The sequence below is a fragment of the Coregonus clupeaformis genome, unplaced genomic scaffold, assembly GCF_020615455.1.
Source record: "Coregonus clupeaformis isolate EN_2021a unplaced genomic scaffold, ASM2061545v1 scaf0005, whole genome shotgun sequence".
Taxonomy (NCBI): Eukaryota; Metazoa; Chordata; class Actinopteri; order Salmoniformes; family Salmonidae; genus Coregonus; species Coregonus clupeaformis.
In genome coordinates, this window is record NW_025533460.1 from 545,685 (window position 1) to 564,258 (window position 18,574).

The 18,574-nt window shown below is 43.6% G+C and overlaps 1 protein-coding gene across 1 annotated transcript in view; it reads right to left on the reverse strand.

The window, feature by feature from the left end:
- LOC121577823 (nck-associated protein 5-like) overlaps positions 1-18,574 on the reverse strand; it is a 118,343-nt gene that overhangs the window by 75,247 nt on the left and 24,522 nt on the right. The window contains exon 2 of the mRNA XM_041891740.2: positions 7,167-7,365. The gene's annotated coding sequence lies outside the window, so the exon portion shown is untranslated. The remainder of the gene's footprint in view (positions 1-7,166; positions 7,366-18,574) is intronic.

Genomic DNA, 18,574 nt, shown 5'->3' on the forward strand with positions numbered 1-18,574 from the left:
ACTGTTAGAAGTAGACGTTACTTAAATAGTTCGCTTAATTAGGTTATTTTGCCGGCTAGTCATTGACGAACACATCAGCTAACGTTAGCTACAAGGAAGAAAGTGGGTGTATCGGTCAGTGTCAAGCATACCTGTCCAGTAGAAACGCATCGTGTCTAAGATGGAGTTGACTCCGGAACTCCCGCCACTTTTCAAAACTGTCACCAATATTTACTCTTGACCTCCTAATATCTTGTTGTTTTCGGTTAGGGTTTTTTCTCTTCGTTGATAGTAACACTACTAAGACAGTTGCAGTGTTGTACCAGGGAGCTGTCTTGTCGTGTGAACAATGATTCAGATAGCCTTGCTGTGTACGTCTGACGCAAACACATTCCATTGTTTTGTTTTGTCGCCCTAACATAACAAATAATTAATATAAAACATACTGACGTAGCAGATTTCGAACTGACACTTACTGAGTCTGGCTTTAAAGAACACCCTCTGTGTTCTTTAATCGATCCACGATTTAGCAGGGGATATAAAGCCATAACATATACGTTTTCCCAGCAGCAGATTATGATCAATAATGTCAAAAGCTGCACTGAGGTCTAATAAAACAGCTCCCACAATCTTCTTATTATTAATTTCTTTCAGCCAATCATCAGCCATTTGTCATGCCTAAATTTGCCAATAAAAAAATTATTAAAGTAGTTGGCAATATCAGTGGGTTTTGTGATGAATGAGCCATCTGATTCAATGAATGATGGAGTCGAGTTCGCGTTTTTGCCCAAGATTTAATTTAAGGTGCTCCAAAGCTTTTTACGATGATCCTTTATATCATTTATATTTTGTACAGTTTCTTCTTCTTTTTGTTTAGATTAGTCACATGATTTCTCAATTTACAGTACGTTTGCCAATCGGCTGTGCAGCCAGACTTATTTGCCATTCCTTTTACCTCATCCCTCTCAACCACACAATTTTTCAATTCCTCATCAAACCACGAGGATTTAAGAGTTTTTTTTTTGTGTCTTTCTTATTAGTAACTGGAATAAGACATTTCATAAATGCGTCAAGGGAAGCATCTGGTTGCTCTCCATTACACACCACAGACCAGCAAATATTATTTACATCTTCAACATAGGAATCATTACAAAACCTTGTGTATGATCTCTTATACACTATATTAGACCCAGACTTTGGAACTTTGGTTTTCCTAGATATGGCTATTATATTATGATCACTACATCCGATGGCTGTGGATGCTGCTTTAAAGCAGATTTCTGCAGCATTGGTAAAGACGTTATCAATACATGTGGATGATTTCATTCATCAATATACCTCTGTTAATACTGGAACACATACATTATCAAGCATTTGACACATATTATCCATATACTGACTGTTAGCACTTGGTGGTCTACAGCAACTTCCCACAAGAATAGGCTTTAGGTGAGGCAGGTGAATCTGTATCTATATTACTACAACAGCATTTGACATGAGATCCTCTCTAAGCTTTAAAGGAATATGACTGAATATAAAACAGCAACACCACCCCAATTGGAATTCCTGTCTCTTCTGTAGATGTTGTAACCATGTATTGCTACCACTGTATCAAAAGGTATTATCTAAATTAGTTTCAGAGATAGTCAGTATATGAATGTTATCTGTTACTAGCAATTATTGATTTCATGAACCTTGTTTTAGGCTACATATGTTACATTTGGGGTATTTTTAGCGTTTTTCTGGGATGCTTGATTGTTTTTATTGGTTTACTGGGAGGCTTATCAGATGATATTTATGTTTGAGCTGATAGTGCAGGGTGAACTGCACACAGTGGGCTTCCTACTAGGGCAACCCACCTCAGTGCGAACAGTATAACTCAGGTTCATAGGCGTTACTGCTGACAATAGCTGTTGGATTGACAGAGGCATTCATGGGAGTTAGAGGAGCATAAATTAGATTACTTACATTATGACTGTCAACACCCCTGGGACAATGTACATTTGCAGCAGCACTACGACAACTCAGCGACACAATGGTAAGGATTATCTGAGCAGGGCTTAGGTCACTGATAAGTCATTGTCTCAACGCGGCCTTGAAATGCACGGACAGGGTCCAGGCACCAATTCATCATTCCTGTAGAGCACCTTCTGTTTTCCAAAAGGTGTCAAAGTTATCTATAAAAGTTAAGCCAACAGAGCTACAGTAGTCTTTTAGCCAGATGTGTAATGCCAGTAGCCTGCTGAATCTTTCGCAGCCGCGGCCCAGTGATGGTACCCGGCCTGAAATAGTCAGCCACTTTTTGGAGTCTTTCAGAGCTAGAATCAGTTCTTTCAAATCCAGTTTCAGCAGTTCCGAGCTAACCCTCCTAATGTCGTTAGACCCCACATGGACTATGACAGCGTCAGCCTCCGGCAGCTGTCATAGAACGGTAGGAAGCAGCCTTGTAATGTCCTGTACTCGTGCTCCAGGATAACACAGGGTTTTTGCCCCAGGAACCGAGATGTTTTTCACCATAGAGCTGCCGTTGATGACAGTTGGGGAAATGGCAGAGGAGGTCTGGACGTTTTTTTCGCCTCAAGTGATTTAGTAGACCCCTCGAACACCGATGGGAGGTGAGGCCCGATTGATGGTTGAAATCTGGATGCCAGTTTTGATAAAGTACTGAATATTCACATTGTAATCTACGTGTGTGTTTTTATTGAGCTGTCCTCTTGGCCAGGTCTCCCTTGTCAAAGTGGTCTTTTGACCTCAATGGGACTTCCTGGATAAATAATAAAACAAAATCAGCCCTCTTAATATATTTTCCTATCTTGTATTACGGTTAGAGAAGAAAAGCAAGTGCAGTATCAGCTGTTCTTCTGAGTGTTTATCTGGTGCACAGGGGCTGTGTCTCAGTCATGACAAGTACATGACTACATGCCCCTGTGTAGTTATTTTTTCATACATTTATTCATTTAGCAGATGTTCTTACACAGAGGCAACCATCCATAATAAGCTTTCCGGAATTATTCATTATCTCCTTATTTAGGTAAGTATTGGCTAATTTCAAGAGAGAATGATAGTGGATACATGCCAAAAGGTTTTACATTACACTCTTGAACAAACACACATTTTGAGGACTACCCCCAGAGAGGGACATTTTGGGTGTTCTTCACACTGCCTGTTTTGAAGATGTGCTTTATTAAAAATCTCTTGCTTTTGTGGTAATAATATCTGTATCAATTAGGCCCCCAAACCAGCCTGGACCCTGCTGATACACAGAGTCCTTCTGTTTAATTTTGGCCAATTCAGTCGGTTGGATTCCAGTTTGGTTATTTTGAGAAAGAGAGGGAGGGAGGGAGAGAAGGCAAGCCAAGCGGGACTCAAATCCCCGCCTAGGGAGGGAGTATGAATAAATACATCAAAATAAGAGGGTCTCCATTAACACCCCACACATCAAAAGGGAAGGGGGAAGCTGGAAGGGGAACACTGTACGTACTGTGTGTATGCGCAGTGTGCGTGTGTGTGTGTGTGTGTGTGTGTGTGTGTGTGTCTATACACACACTGTTTCAAGTTTTTATTAGTCGTATGTACGGGATACACATAGTATACGCCGTCCAATGAAATGCTTACTTGCAGTGTCCTTCTCGACAACGCAACAACAATAAGAAACAATAAAAGATAAGAACCTAGTAAATGTCTCAGTAAAATAGAATAAACATTTTAGCATAAGTATAATACAGGAAGGCACGATTTAGTCCAATATTTACAGGCGTTTTGGTGAAGGCGGGATTGGGGGGCACGTGTTTAAATTGTGCAGTATTTGTGTGTGGGGCAGTGCCTGACACCGAAACTAGCAGGACCACACCAGCGTGGGGGTGGAATTAGTTTAGGGGGTGGGTTATGGGGTGAGTGGGGTTACTGTACTGCATGTGGGGGGTAAAGTGTCTGACACCAGGGCCAGCGGGACAACAGTAGAGTGAATTTTGACCCGGGGGCAGAGGGAGCGAAATGGCAATTCACTAACTGTATAAACCTAACCTCAGGATATGATACACCACAGATGACACACACTCACATTCAAACAAAGACACTCATTCATCAGCACTGTATGTCTATCTCTGTCAACACTTTCACACATATGACTCTGGGCATTTAGGAACTGTCAGTTTAAGTCTGTCACTAGTCCACTTACATCATAGCAAAATGAATGACTGATCGTGACCTAGATTACCACCTAATAGTGTTATAGCAGGATTACTCTACATTAACCTGCTCTTCTCCACTCCATCCGCAGGAGTCACACAGATAAAGTAGCCCATACAGAGCTAGCATATTGACATTTGAAATAGCAACCATTTGCCTTAGAACAGGGACTCAACTCCCTATCAGCAAAAGTGAGAACAGGACGAGGTTGGATGGCTGGATGGTGAACGATGGCACATCCGAAGACCAACAGTGAGCTTGATTTAGGTCAACAGACTACCTCATCTGTGTGAAGTGGAATGTAATCAAATATCCTCGTGAGTTACTGTGAGGAAGCAGCCCAACAATGAGGTGTGAATGTGTAAATGTCAGATGGCTAGTGTCCAAGGAGTTCTCATGCGTAATAGACACACACACACACAGAACTCAAGCAGACAGTGTGAAAGCATAGCTGACCCATCTCTCTGTCATCTTAAAAAGGTCCAATGCAGCCGTTTTTATCTCAATATCAAATCATTTCTGGGTAACAATTATGTACCTTACTGTGATTGTTTTCAGTTAAAATGGTCAAAAAGAAAAACATTTGCGTCTTAGCAAAGAGCAATTTCTCAAGCACACCCTCATACACACACTAACGAATGTGCATACACATAGACACACACACAAACACCACAAACCCCTCATCTCCCCCCTCATAGTGTATAGTATACACTCACAAACAGACAGATGCATACACATTACACACACTTGTCCCCAGAGAGTTGAGGAATGTGAGATCAGTTGTCATAGGAAGTTAATCCTCATGAACACCCACACAGTAAGAGTAGCATGTGCTACAGGGACCCTCCAGGGGCTCCCACAGGGACGGCCATTATGGAGAATCAGAGCACAGTTTCACATACAGTAGACACCCTCTAATGGGATATGGTTGTGAAAATAATAATGTCATGGAGGTCTGATAACAAGCAAGATTTTTTCCTTCCTACATCTTTTATGGTAATATTTTGAGTGTATTATCTTTGCCTCGGGTTAGAGAACAAAATCGGGACAGGCCACGATTTTGGTGGCCTGTCCCCTGCTAGAGGTGTCCCCATTAGCCCTTAGAAAGGAGTTAAATTGAGTCTGATATTTCAATAATCAAAATGCTATATCCAATCAGATTTGCATGGAAAAATTTTGTCTGTCCCTGTACCAAACTTGTTTGCTCCCGCGGCTTTGCCGCATACCTTGAATGTTCAGGCAAACGTTGAATCAGTGATACATTGAAACCACTGCATGAACCATGCCCAAGGCCAGAAAGTGTTTAATGCAACAGCATAGGCTACCAAACTTGACATTTACTAGATAGAAATTGATTACTTCTCCTAGCCTATGTTATCATTACTAAAAGTTGGCTATTTGAAAGGACTATAGCGAAAATGTGGTGAGGACTGTTTCCCCGATTTTGATTTCCAAAATCAGGTCACCGTGGTGTAAAGCAACATTAGTCATCCACCCCTTTCCTCTCTCCATTGGAATGTTTGCCATCCTGGGGGGCTAGCAGTTGTTAGCAGGCATGTGTGGCTGCAAGTGCCAGTGCTGTTTGTGCACCTGGTCCGAAATTGAGTCCCAAAGACACAAGACATTTTTCAAAATATCCCTTTACACCCGTTACTGCTGGTAAGGAAGACGGGTAGTGGATTCTGTCCAGTTTTTTACCTCTTTTCCAAAACGGCAACAAAAACATTGTTAAAATCATTTGGTGGTTCAGTAAAACCTCTGTTGAATGAAAACCAAGAACTCCACATGAATTCCAAGAATGGATTGAAAATATATTCATTAACTACTAAGTCAAATCGACAGCCGAGTGGATCAGAATCCTGCACAGCGATGTATCTAAAATCAAAGGAAAATTAAAAAGTAATTTAACCTCGGCGCCAGAAATAGACCGTCCCGCTGATGAAACAGCATTTCCCCAAACAGACATTAGCCTCCTCTCATGCATTTAAATAATCTCACAGCAGATTACAACCGCAGCAGAATAGTGCCATTTGGCATCAATAGTGTCCATTAATTAACATGGGAGAGAGTAAACTGCCCAGAGCAATAATATACTCCTGAAAGCCGAGAGAAGAGAAAGGAAAGAGCAAATAAAGACAAAGAGGCAGAAAAAAACTGCCTACTTTTGAAGAAAACTTGAATAATTCATCAAGGAGAATCTCAAATGGAAAATAATTTAATCAACAGATGGTCTCTCTATTACTCCTGTTTCTTTACCTTCTTCACTTCCGAGCTCTATCCTTCACTCAATCTTGCTCTTCTTTTGGCTTTGCGTGTCACCAGAGAAGCCCCTTGCTTTGCCCCCCACTCCTCTCCCCGTGCAACAGTGGAGGGACTGACCCTGGAACCCTGGACAGACGACTCCATTCACTCTCTCCTGTACGGGCCAGCCTCAATGGAGATGCAATAGAGGGGCTCAGTGGTCAGTAAATATCCCAGATCAACATGAGCTTGGAGGGTCTAATCCCGCTAAGCCTGTAGCACTGTGACACTCAACTCTTGGGCATGGCCCACTGTTGTAACCAACACCAATGGAAAGTCATTAACTGGACACACTCAAGATCACGGCACATATGTCAGGCTAGCTAATTCTAATGGTCAACATCAGCTAGCTAGGAAAAGCTCCTTCTCAATATTAGCTGTAAAATGCTCCCATTGTGCTCCTTGTAAACCCCAATTTCAACAAACAAAGGATTTGATCAAATCACTTTATGCCATTTGAACAAATAACATGTCCTCAATTGACCACTTTCTCTATAGGGAGCAATGACAGGCCCTGCTAAGTGGATGTCGACATTAACCAATAGGAGCATGTGTGCAACATCGCGAAAACTACACTAAAAGCTACCTCAAAAAGGTTACCCACCAGTAACACACTTGTTATTAACAGTTCATTTCACCATTTACGCAGAGTAGAAGCATTGCAGATAGCAGTGGCACACATCAATTAGTCCACTCACCTCAGAGCTGCTCGCAGTCTATCGTGTGGCCCTAAGGGGCCAGGGACCTCAGCGCCTCAGGAATAAGAGTGTGTTTCCTGTCTCAGGGGGCCAATCCCATGCTCTATCCCACTCTTCCAGCAGGCGCCACTGGCTCACTGATGTTCCAGTATCACATCATACCGTATTGAATCACCAGGGAAGATGGAGGGTGTGAATCCTGTTGACAAAGAGAGATAGATGAATCACTCTATGGCCTATTTATGAAGAATGCGCATTTCCCAAAAAGTGAGGCAGTAGGCAGCCTGCTGGCATCAAAATTGATATAAATGTAGCATTTGCAACGCTGGCAATCATTTCTTGGTATGGAAGTTGCCGATACCTCAGGCTCTGATGATTTCACAGTTGAATAGGAATGTCTATGTAAATAAATTACCATCACTTCCAAGAACCATTGCACAAGGATATGGAAATGCCATCTTTAAACACGCAAAACCTAGGTTTGCAAATTATTTACTTTGTGCTTTCTTAGCCAAAGAAGTGACATAGCCTGCAGCATTATTCGTTCAGATTATTTAATTCAACACCACACACTGCTCAGCTGATCAATATCTTCTATACAGTTCCTGTTTAAGGAAAGTCAATACAATACAACAACAGTTACATATACCGTCAGTCAGCTGATCGGAAGACATAACCTGTACACTTCGCCTCAGCCTGACACACTCACTCATGTCAACTGAGTGTGAGCCTGCTTGATTTAGACTATTACCACAACAACATCCTATGGGTGCCTTTCGAACACAAAGCTCATGTATCTCTACCAGTAGCTAATGATCTTCTGCCTTCACTCCTCATCAATAAACCAAAGGTGACACCGTCGTCCGTCTCCAATCCAAAACGCGTAATTTAAAAACAAAAAAGGACCAAAAGGATCACCCTGGTCATGACCACCCAAGACCTTTGACCAGGAACCCAACTTACGAGACACCTGGAGCTAGCTGGCTGTGGCCTTCCGGTTGACCCGTGGAGCTACTGTGTCCAGCCGAACCCTGAGAGGAAGAGACCAAAAAAAGACGAGGTCCACAGTTAGCAACCTTCACGCCCTCCACGTCTGGTTTTCCATTTAGCCCAAAGACTTCATTAAGCTCTTGAACATTGCTTTGCCTCACTCCACGTTTCCTGTGAGAATCCACATCCTGAAGAAAAATCCCTGTGCAAACCAGTTGCGACACTTCAAACGCCCTTTAGGCTGTGTAACTGGTAAAATAAGATGATAATAACTACTGTTTTGTCTGCTTCTCGACCGTTGTAAAAAAATTTAAAAAAAATAAACAGGATTGTGAATAGTCTTGCTATCAAGCACCAGTTTATCCATCTGGTAAACCAATGTGAGTCTCTCTCGCTCTGCCTCTTTTTCTCCATCCCACTGCCACCAACGCAACGCTCTTCCCTGCAGGCAATGAATGCATGATCAAGTACCCAAGCATCTTCTATGACCTATATTCCTGCAGCAACACCAGAGACTTGTCAAGTTGTCACTGATCCCCACTCTTTACCATTTGGTATTATAATTAATCAATGCTTTCTTCCACTCTCCCAAGGCTAATACAAGATACCATATGGCTTTTTGACTGTTGCCTATATTAAATTAGAGCATCTGCGTTATGATTATGACCACATGTAATACATTACATGCACTCCATATACATTGAGTATACCAAACATTTTACATTTTAGTCATTTAATAGACGCTCTTATCCAGAGCGACTTACAGTAGTGAGTGCATACATTTTCATACTGGTCCCCCGTGGGAATTGAACCTGAGAACAGCCTAAATTTGTCTGGGCATGGACTCTACAAGGTGTTAAAAGCGTTCCACAGGGATGCTGGCCCATGTTGACTCCAATGCTTCCCACAGTTGTGTCAAGTTGGCTGGATGTCCTTTGGGTGGTGGACCATTCTTGATACACACGGGAAATGTTTGAGTGTGAAAACCCAGCAGCGCTGCAGTTCTTGACACAAACCGGTGCACCTGGCACCTACTAAAGTACCATACCCCGTTCAAAGGCACTTCAATATTTTGTATTACCCATTCACCCTCTGAATGGCACACATACACAATCCATGTCTCAATTGTCTCAAGGCTTAAAAATCATTCTTTAACCTGACTCCTCCCCTTCAACTACACTGATTGAAGTGGATTCAACAATCAATAAGGGATCCTAGCTTTCACCTGGATTCACCTGGTCGGTCTATGTCATGGAAAGAGAAGGTGTTCTTAATGTTTTGTACACTCAGTGTATACACACATATGCATTCAGGAAAGACATGGTCCGAGAGAGCTAAAGGGGAAAGAGTGAAGGAGTGAATGAGTCAGGGTAAGACACAAGAAAAAGGGAGAGAGAAGGAAGTACCTTGACAGAGGGACAGACTGTTGGGCACATCTGTATGGCAGACTTTGCGACTTGGCATTGAGTGTGCTTCAATGCCCTTTAATCTGGTTGAGCTAGCCCCCACCGAAACATACACACACCAACACGCATGCATGCATATTGACGCTCACACACACACACACAGACGCTCGCTCACACACACACAGACGCTCATGCACACACACAGACGCTCACTCGCACACGGACGCTCGCACACACACACACACACACACACAGACGCTCACTCGCACACGGACGCTCGCACACGGACGCTCGCACACACACGGACGCTCGCACACACACACACACACACACACACGGACGCTCGCACACACACACACACACGGACGCTCGCACACACACACACACACACACACACACACACACACACACGGACGCTCACACACACACACACACACACACACAGGTTTCGAAACCCTGTCCTGTTTCTTATACACACATTCTGTCACATCCAGCTACGCATCAAAAGGTGATATGACAGAAGGTTGGGGTCATGTGATGTGGCTTCTGCAGTGTTTAGCCTACAGTCTGTGAAGTGTGAAAGTTAACATGTGAAGGTAAGTCACAATCCTGCAACTCATATTAAAAGGTGTAGTGGAGCAGGCAATGTGTGCGTGCGCCAAGTCAACTAAATCAAATCGGTTGTTTCTGAGCAAGCAGTCATAGCTGGGCTAAAATACCGTGGGGCTCAACGGTCGGTCACACATCCAAAAAACTGCTTGCCTTACTGTTACACAGCTATTGTTCATAACCGCAATAGCCTAAACTCTATTAGAGATTCACAGGGTTTCAGACTACTAATATACAATCTTACATTTCCCAATTCTCACTCTCTTTATATAAAAATTGTGTTTGGTCTCAAACTGTCCCCCTTTCCTGTAACAATCAAAGCACAACACTCGGTTGATGCTTTTATGACCTGTGCTCAGGAAATGTATTGAGAAAGTAAGGCATTTTTCCTTTTACTGTACCTGCTTTTCCAATGTTCATGCTTTTTCCTTACACATGCTGCAAAATGTGCAAATATGTCAAAACAGCTACTTTTTGTCAGTTGACTTGTACTGTGATATCAGAGGTGATCTTAAAGAGTTGTAAATGTGGTTTCTACAACTACCACTGATTTATCGTTTGTATATGCCACCAAATATTGAACCAAAGAAACAAAGAAGGGATATTCTCCCCGAAATGAGCATATATCTGAGAGAACTCCCCATATTGCACTGCTCTCCCACCCCACCCTTCCTTCCACCCCTTAAGTCATGGCACACACCTATACAAACATTCCCTTCGCTTGTACACTGTTGACCAGGATGATGGAGGCAGGAGAGGGGGAGGGGCGGAGGAGGGAGAGAGAAACAGTGCTTTCCTCTTACATCTGCAAGTAATAATCTATAGTATGTGAATGCTTGTGGGCTGGATTAGCGGGCCTGTTGTTTTAAAAGCACAGTAACCCCCTTTTGCAGAGAGACGTGGGTATTAACGGTGGGGTAGGCGGGGGAGAAACCAGAGGCTGGTAATCTTCTTATGGGAATGCTTTAGCCTTGATTACCAGACCACTGCGCTCTGACAGACAACCCCCTTTTCATTCTGCCATAGACACACACAGACATTCCATATCTGACTGGAGGACATAGAGTCATTCCTTCTGAAACACAATTTCCGTAAGCATTGAAATATGATAGAAGGAAAATAATAAATTGAGGAGCATGTTACGATTTATGGCAGTTGGCAGATATGAATCTGGCATAAGAATATTTATGTTCTACATTGATTAGATCAGCAGGGGTTTACATTTGGTTGGAATTCATTAAAGGCTGAAAAGGTTCAATATACAGTTGAAGTCGGAAGTTTACATACAGTGGGGGAAAAAAGTATTTAGTCAGCCACCAATTGTGCAAGTTCTCCCACTTAAAAAGATGAGGCCTGTAATTTTCATCATAGGTACACGTCAACTATGACAGACAAAATTAGAAAAAAAAATCCAGAAAATCACATTGTAGGATTTTTTATGAATTTATTTGCAAATTATGGTGGAAAATAAGTATTTGGTCAATAACAAAAGTTTCTCAATACTTTGTTATATACTCTTTGTTGGCAATGACACAGGTCAAACGTTTTCTGTAAGTCTTCACAAGGTTTTCACACACTGTTGCTGGTATTTTGGCCCATTCCTCCATGCAGATCTCCTCTAGAGCAGTGATGTTTTGGGGCTGTCGCTGGGCAACACGGACTTTCAACTCCCTCCAAAGATTTTCTATGGGGTTGAGATCTGGAGACTGGCTAGGCCACTCCAGGACCTTGAAATGCTTCTTACGAAGCCACTCCTTCGTTGCCCGGGCGGTGTGTTTGGGATCATTGTCATGCTGAAAGACCCAGCCACGTTTCATCTTCAATGCCCTTGCTGATGGAAGGAGGTTTTCACTCAAAATCTCACGATACATGGCCCCATTCATTCTTTCCTTTACACGGATCAGTCGTCCTGGTGCCTTTGCAGAAAAACAGCCCCAAAGCATGATGTTTCCACCCCCATGCTTCACAGTAGGTATGGTGTTCTTTGGATGCAACTCAGCATTCTTTGTCCTCCAAACACGACGAGTTGAGTTTTTACCAAAAAGTTCTATTTTGGTTTCATCTGACCATATGACATTCTCCCAATCCTCTTCTGGATCATCCAAATGCACTCTAGCAAACTTCAGACGGGCCTGGACATGTACTGGCTTAAGCAGGGGGACACGTCTGGCACTGCAGGATTTGAGTCCCTGGCGGCGTAGTGTGTTACTGATGGTAGGCTTTGTTACTTTGGTCCCAGCTCTCTGCAGGTCATTCACTAGGTCCCCCCGTGTGGTTCTGGGATTTTTGCTCACCGTTCTTGTGATCATTTTGACCCCACGGGGTGAGATCTTGCGTGGAGCCCCAGATCGAGGGAGATTATCAGTGGTCTTGTATGTCTTCCATTTCCTAATAATTGCTCCCACAGTTGATTTCTTCAAACCAAGCTGCTTACCTATTGCAGATTCAGTCTTCCCAGCCTGGTGCAGGTCTACAATTTTGTTTCTGGTGTCCTTTGACAGCTCTTTGGTCTTGGCCATAGGGGAGTTTGGAGTGTGACTGTTTGAGGTTGTGGACAGGTGTATTTTATACTGATAACAAGTTCAAACAGGTGCCATTAATACAGGTAACGAGTGGAGGACAGAGGAGCCTCTTAAAGAAGAAGTTACAGGTCTGTGAGAGCCAGAAATCTTGCTTGTTTGTAGGTGACCAAATACTTATTTTCCACCATAATTTGCAAATAAATTCATAAAAAAATCCTACAATGTGATTTTCTGGAATTTTTTTTCTCAATTTGTCTGTCATAGTTGACGTGTACCTATGATGAAAATTACAGGCCTCTCTCATCTTTTTAAGTGGGAGAACTTGCACAATTGGTGGCTGACTAAATACTTTTTTCCCCACTGTACACTTAGGTAGGAGTCATTAAAACTCTACAAATGTCTTGTTAACAAACTATAGTTTTGGCAAGTCGGTTAGGACATCTACAGTGAGGGAAAAAAGTATTTGATCCCCTGCTGATTTTGTACGTTTGCCCACTTAAAAAGACATGATCAGTCTATAATTGTAATGGTAGGTTTATTTGAACAGTGAGAGACAGAATAACAACAACAAAAATCCAGAAAAACGCATGTCAGAAATGTTATAAATTGATTTGCATTTTAATGAGGGAAATAAGTATTTGACCCCCTCTCAATCAGAAAGATTTCTGGCTCCCAGGTGTCTTTTATACAGGTAACGAGCTGAGATTAGGAGCACACTCTTAAAGGGCCTACACAAGGCTGGAATGGGCTACAAGACCATCGCCAAGCAGCTTGGTGAGAAGGTAACAACAGTTGGTGCGATTATTCGCAAATGGAAGAAACACAAAAGAACTGTCAATCTCCCTCGGCCTGGGGCTCCATGCAAGATCTCACCACGTGGAGTTGCAATGATCATGAGAACGGTGAGGAATCAGCCCAGAACTACATGGGAGGATCTTGTCAATGATCTCAAGGCAGCTGGGACCATAGTCACCAAGAAAACAATTGGTAACACACTACGCCGTGAAGGACTGAAATCCTGCAGCGCCTGCAAGGTCTCCCTGCTCAAGAAAGCATATATACAGGCCCGTCTGCAGTTTGCCAATGAACATCTGAATGATTCAGAGGAGAACTGGGTGAAAGTGTTGTGGTCAGATGAGACCAAAATGGAGCTCTTTGGCATCAACTCAACTCGCCATGTTTGTAGGAGGAGGAATGCTGCCTATGACCCCAAGAACACCATCCCCACCGTCAAACATGGAGGTGGAAACATTATGCTTTGGGGGTGTTTTTCTGCTAAGGGGACAGGACAACTTCACCGCATCAAAGGGACGATGGACGGGGCCATGTACCATCAAATCTTGGGTGAGAACCTCCTTCCCTCAGCCAGGGCATTGAAAATGGGTCGTGGATGGGTATTCCAGCATGACAATGACCCAAAACACACGGCCAAGGCAACAAAGGAGTGGCTCAAGAAGAAGGACATTAAGGTCCTGGAGTGGCCTAGCCAGTCTCCAGACCTTAATCTCATAGAAAATCTGTGGAGGGAGCTGAAGGTTCGAGTTGCCAAACGTCAGCCTCGAAACCTTAATGACTTGGAGAAGATCTGCAAAGAGGAGTGGAACAAAATCCCTCCTGAGATGTGTGCAAACCTGGGGGCCAACTACAAGAAACGTCTGACCTCTGTGATTGCCAACAAGGGTTTTGCCACCAAGTACTAAGTCATTGTCACACCCTGACTTATGGGACTATTGTATGTTAAGTCAGGGTGTGGAAATCTGTTGTATATTCTATGTTCACATTCTAGTTGTTGTGGTTCTATGTTTGGCCGGGTGTGATTCCCAATCAGAGGCAGCTGTAGCTCGTTGTCTCTGATTGGGGATCATACTTAAGTAGCCTGTTTGCTATCATTAGTTGTGGGATCTTGTTCCGTGTTTAGGCTAGTTTTGTGTTCAGCCTTTGGACTTCACGTTTGGTTTGTTGTTTTGTCGTGTGTTTATTCGTTGTAAATAAACATGTATGCATATCACGCTGCGCCTTGGTCTGACCCGTCCTTAAATGAGCGTGACAGAAGATCCCACCAAAAGTGGACCAAGCAGCGTGCCCAGGAGCAGACATCCTGGACATGGGAGGAGATCCTGGACGGAAAGGGATCCTGGACATGGGAGGAGATTTAGGCTGGGATGGATCGCCGTCCTTGGGAGGAGACAGTGGATGCCCGGTTTAGAGAGGAGCAACGGCAACGCAGAAGGCGCCAGCCGAGGAGGAAGCCCGAGAGACAGCCCCAAGAAAATGTTTTGGTGGGGCTAAAAGGGTGGTCGGGGATCAGGGAGGAGTCCTCACGGGAGGAGGACTGGGCGCGGAGAGTGAAAGACTGGTACAGTCGGAGATCTCTAACGTCAGTTCCCAGTCCGGTACACCTCGTGCCTGCGTCTCGCACCAAGCTAGTGGTGCATGTGCCCAGTCCGGCCCAGCCCGTTACTGTTCCTCGCACCAGGCCAGTGGTGCGTGTGTCCAGTCCGGCACGGCCCGTGCCCATACCACCGGTGCCTGCTCTGGCACCGGTCAGCTGCTCTACTCCGGAGCCAGAACAGTCCGCTCCACCGGGGTCCAGTCCAGCTCCGGTCAGCAACTCCACTCCGGAGCCAGATCAGTCCGCTCCACCGGTGCCCAATCCAGCTCCGGTCAGCGGCTCCAGTCCAGACCCAGACGTCAGCCCCTCTCCAGGTTCGGGGTCTCCCACACCAGGGTCCAGACAGGACTTCGTACATCGTGGGAGGAAGGAGAGGGGAAGCAGCGCGCCGAGGTCCAGACCAGACCAGGGGCGCAACGGGGAGGCTGAGAGAATGTGGTCGTCACGCCCGGAGCCGGATCCGCCTCCGAGGTGGAATGCCCACCCAGACCCTACCCTGTTATGTCAGGTTTGTGCGGTCGGAGTCCGCACCTTTGGGGGGGGGGGGGGTACTGTCACACCCTGACTTATGGGACTCTTGTATGTTAAGTCAGGGTGTGGAAATCAATTGGCGTAAACTAGTGAACAACAACACTTAGGCCTCTACTTCCAGCCCATACATACTATATACATTTTATGGACACAGTCAAATTCTACAATAATTATATTTTGTTCGTTTTTACTCCTGAACTTCCTCCGATCATTTTCATGATGTCCATCTGGTTTGCTTCTATATGCCATATTTTTCCAACTGTGCTCTTTCACAAAAGCTCTCAACCTATAACATGTATACTTATTATGGACACAGTATGCTTTACATTAGTTATCTTGTTGTTGTTATTAGTCCCATCCTTCAGCTCATTCCTGTGTGTGTGTGTTCTTCCTTCCCCTAGTGATTCCAGTCATCTATACCCAGCTCTTGGTAGTAATTACCTAATATTTCTACACACCCAAAACCACCCAGAAATAAACCAAACAAAATCTCTGCTGCTCTGATGAGGAGCCATGGCAATCGTACTTAGATAAAAGGGGTAAGGAGAGAGAATGAGATGGGAAGAGAAGAGAAAAGCTAAGAGAGAGGAAGCCTAGAGGGACAGGAGGTCGGGTTCAAAACTGTTGGCTGTGTGTATGTTGTGTATGTGTGCGTGTCTCATGCGTCGACTCGTTGTGACAACCTGCTGTTTCCACCGTTTCCATAGGGCGTCTTTATATAGGACAGAGGTAAACATCTTCTGCCAGGACTGACAAAAAAAACACATAGAGAACGCTGAAACAACAGTTCAAGCATCCCTATGTCACTCTATACCAGGGATCGCCAACAGGTCGATCACTAGCTACCAGTAGTTCGCAGCCCACCTATGAGTAGCTCGGCAAACAATTCTGAAAGTACATGCAATTTTGACGTGTTCCACTGCAAACTGTCATAAACAAATCTCACAAGTATCAGACACCGCAAGCTACCAGCTACTACTACCACCTAATCAACGCAACATGACATTATCCATACATTTACATTTTAGTCATTTAGCAGACGCTCTTATCCAGAGCGACTTACAGGAGCAATTAGGGTTAAGTGCCTTGCTCAAGGGCACATTTACGTCATTTAGCAGACGCTCTTATCCAGAGCGACTTACAAATTGGTGCATTCACCCTATAGCCAGTGGGTAACCACTTTACAATTATTTTTTTTTTTTTTTTGGGGGGGTGTAGAAGGATTACTTTATCCTATCCCAGGTATTCCTTAAAGAGGTGGGGTTTCAAATGTCTCCGGAAGGTGGTGAGTGACTCCGCTGTCCTGGCGTCGTGAGGGAGCTTGTTCCACCATTGGGGTGCCAAACAGTTTCCACCCCTGGTTGGCCACTATTGGCTTAAAAAGCCAAACAGACAATATCTTCCAATTCATTTCACGTAATATTGCCCTCATTGGTCTGTGTAGTGCACGCGTTTGTCTATCACTCAGTATGTAGCCAGTTGATGTGATAACAGTCTTATGGGTTGACATTCCTCACTTGCTAGATGCACAACTAAAAGGGGAATTACACTCAAATCCATTTGTTCATTTTATTGCAGGTCAAAAAAATGTTTTGCTTCTGATGTGATTTAAGCATTGACATGGACTCAGAAAATCTAATTTTGTTGTTTCTCTATGAACAATTGTAATGTTGAGAGTAAAATTTATAATAATTAAAAGCAGAAAAAATAAAACTGAACGTTTAAGACTACTAATATACAATTTTACGTTTCCAAATTCCCACCATCTCTTTATATAACAATTGTGTTTGGTCAGAAAACTGTCCCCCTTTCCTGTAACAATCAAAGCACAACACTGTTGATGCTTTTATGAACTGTGCTCAGGAAATGTATTGAGAAAGTAAGGCATTTTTCCTTTTACTGTACCTGCTTTTCCAATGTTCATGCTTTTTCCTTACACATGCTGCAAAATGTGCAAATATGCCAAAACTGCGACTTTTTGTCAGTTGAAGACTTGTACTGTGATATCAGAGGTGATCTTAAAGATTTGTAAATGTGGTTTCTACGACTACCACTGATTAATCGTTTCTATATGCCACCAAATATAGAACCAAAGAATAGTTTTTTTATAATAATTAAAACCAGGAAAAATAAAACTGAGAATACAGAATTTGGGAGATTCTTTTTTTTTTTTTCAGATTTTATTGAACCACCCTTAGAGTTGATTATTAACCATTATTTTACCAGGTATACTGAAAGAAAACATAGTGTACAAGAGAAAGTAGTGCACTATGGACCCAGGGAAGAGTTGCAGGGGAAAGAAGAAGAATTTGCCAATTTGAAAGCTAGAAGAAAATGAGTAGCTCACGACAGGTTTCATTTTTTAAAAGTAGCTCTCGTGCTAGAAAAGGTTGGAGACCCCTGCTCTATACTATTCTCTTCTGGTGCAATAGTTGCCTGTTGAGAACTCATCTCATTTGAATCCCCTATAGAAAAGTTAAAAGAGATGCCGGTTGACTGCCATCTAGCCATGTTAGTGGCTAGTGGCCGGGGACTTTAATGCAGGGAAACTTAAATCCGTTCTACCTAATTTCTACCAGCATGTTAAATGTGCAACCAGAGGGAAAATAACTCTAGACCACCTTTACTCCACACAAAGAGACACATATAAAGCTCTCCCTCGCCCTCCATTTGGCAAATCTGACCATAACTCTATCCTCCTGATTCCTGCTTATAAGCAAGAACTAAAGCACCAGTGACTCGGTTAATAAAAAAGTGGTCAGATGACGCAGATGCTAAGCTACAGGACTGTTTTGCTAGCACAGACTGGAACATGTTCCGGGATTCTTCAGATAGCATTGAGGAGTACACCACATCAGTCACTGCCTTCATCAATAAGTGCATCGATGACGTCATCCCCACAGTGACCGTACGTACATACCCCAACCAGAAGCCATGGATTACAGGCAACATTACATT